The sequence below is a fragment of the Carettochelys insculpta genome, chromosome 25 (genome assembly GCF_033958435.1).
Source record: "Carettochelys insculpta isolate YL-2023 chromosome 25, ASM3395843v1, whole genome shotgun sequence".
NCBI lineage: Eukaryota > Metazoa > Chordata > Testudines > Carettochelyidae > Carettochelys > Carettochelys insculpta.
The window spans coordinates 1,645,503-1,648,226 of NC_134161.1; positions in this window are offsets into that span (position 1 = coordinate 1,645,503).

Below are 2,724 nucleotides of genomic sequence, written 5' to 3' on the forward strand. Positions count from 1 at the left end.
TGAGGACAGACGCAGCCTCGGATGCAGTAATGCGTCCATCAGCTAAGTTACAGTGTGCAGAAGCTGAACTGCTTTTCTGCATTCACCTGTGGCTGCCTGCCCACACCCTGAGCAACAGCCTGTCTCCCAGCGTCCCCGCTCCAGGGGACCCCAGAGACATGAATTGTGCTTAGCAGGTACAGGATGTTATGACAGGGCCTCCTAGTGCCAGAGATGGGAGAGTCTGTGGGAAGATATTAACACAGATCTCTGCTTCAATCCCAGGCAGTGGGATGAGCCGCCTGCCCTGGATGCTGGGATCAGTGTGCAGAGGGAAGCCTCAGAGCACCCAACAGCTGACCCCCCCCCAGGGGGGATTTTCCTGCACAGTGCAGGCAGCTTTCCGGTCGAGACGTGTTTTAAGAGCCCTTTGCCCAGGCGTAGCTGGCAATGCAAGGTGCTTCGCTTGAATTATAACGGTGCTCAGCTCGGAAATCTGCATGTTGGTCATACTTGGCACCTGGGAATCTGCAGCTGGAAGGGGGATTCTACTAGCCCTAGAGGCGGGATAAAAACGCCAGCTGTTCGTGGGGAGCCGGGGACTTCAGATTTAGTATGAAAGTATCACTTTCCGCTCTCATGCTTCAGCTGCCATAACCCGGTTTTGGTAATGTTTTTGGGTTCTAAAAAGGAAAACCCGACAACTTTTCATGCACTGTGAGAAATGTGACAAACACAGACTGTTTCCGGATCCTCCAGGGGGGAATACAAGCCACAAAGAAAATGAAAACCTCACGTGAGATTGTTTGTTTGGGTCATAACCCAATTTTGCATCTGACAAAGCAGGTCTTTGCCCACCAAAGCTCATGCTCCAAAATATCTGTTAGTCTATAAGGTGCCACAGGACTTCTGGTTAAGCCCAATTTTTAACACTTTTTTTTTAAATCCCCGCCCAGTGTTGCGCTGTAATTCTTATGAATCAGCAAATTCCCAGCTCTGCACCTGTCCCAGGAAGCTATTTGTAACCTGTGAGCAACCCTGAATCCTGCCCCTCCACCGTGGACATGGGTGCAAGTTTCAGACCTTCTGGAGTTCCCACTCCAGTACAGCTGCATCGTGGGGCCAGTGGGACTCAGGACGATTGACTGAGTTTGCAGTCGCCTGAGCCACAGGCAGGTCCAAACCAACCCGGCCTCCCCGCCAACTTTCCAGGAGTGGGTGGGTAGCTGGAGGAATTGAACTGCGGATGAATACTCATCAGTGCCGGGAACCAGGTGGAAATGGTGCAACAAAGTGGGACTTGGAGGGTGTGACTCTCCCAGCCCTTTGCTCCTGAATCATCCCTGGCCTGTGACAGTGCCCAGTCCAAAGGCTCCAGCAGGAGCAGTGTGTCCCCACCTTGCACAGCTGTGAGTGACCAGCCAGCTGGGGGTCAGGAAAGGGTTCCATCACTGGCGTGAGCGGCCTCCCTTCTCTAGCCAGGCAGCATTCACCCTGCCTCCTGGAAAGAGGGTCCGAGATTAGACCGGATCCCCCAGTGCCATGGGAGTGAAGATTCCCTATGCCAGGCAGCCAGGAACATGTGGCAACACCCCCTCGGCATGTGGAGTCGAGAGCTCGCGCTCACGATGTCCTGTGGCCTCAGAGCCTGGTCGTACCAGGTCTTCCTGCTGCTCTCAAAGGATGCAGAAGGAAGTCGCTGGGTGACACGGTTTGTCCAGCTGCCAAACAGCCCCTCCTATCATTCCACAGGAAGCAAGGTAGCCAGTATTGCCATCGTAAGGGTAAAGTAGCAGGAAGGGTCACAGGCCCCACCTGCCCCTTGGGGGGCTCTTTTCTCTTCCTTGTGAGGACCCAGCTGGGGGTGGCAGCTGAGGCGTAGGGAGCGACAGCGAAACGTGAGTGTGTGTTTGGGGGTGGGACTTGATCAGACCGCCTCAAAGGTGAGGGCTGGTTCTCCTCCGCTCCTGCGGTTGAGCTCAGGGTGAAGTGGCGGGGTGCGGGAAGAGACGGGGGGGACCCAGGCTTGTGTTTCTCATGTTCTGGGGCACTTGGAAGACCTGCCTGGCCCCCGGATGTAATGGACCAGTCTCAGGGTGCTCTGACGTGTACTCTGCTTTCCCGGGCCCCCTGTGGATTGTGGGCAGCAGAGGACAGCCAAAGGGCTGTGTCCCATAGCTGGAGACCGCAGTGCTGTGCTGCTGTGCAGGAGATGGGCCTGTTTCTCCCTGGGACAGCACCTGCCTAGTTTCCTCTGAGTCAGACTCTCCAGCCCAGAGCCTGAGGGGTGTGACCTGCCTCCCATGGGAGTTCACTTGAAACTGGGCTGCTCTCAGCAATTAAGGACAGGGAAGGTTCTGCGCTCAGGGAGGAACCTGAGAGAGCCAGGCAATATGTGAGCCCTGCTTTGAACAGAATATCCCTGGCCCAACTGCCCCGGGTCCCGCAGGCCTGGCGTGACCCTGCCCATAACAGATCACCTGGCTCCTCACCAGGTGCCTGGGAACTGTTCTCCCAGAAAGATGTGTCCAGCCTGGTGGCGAGATGCCCCAGCCCAGCTGTCAGGCATGGGCAGGACTGGCTGATATTTGTACACTGGGGATGGGATAATTGGTATGTAAAAGGCTGATATTTATGCACAAGGGCTGGGGTAATTGGGAACAAAGAGGCAGGAGAGCTGAGGAACAGGTTAGGCTGGTTTTCCTGTTGAGATCCTGGCACTTACCTGGCAGGTGTGAGTGGAGA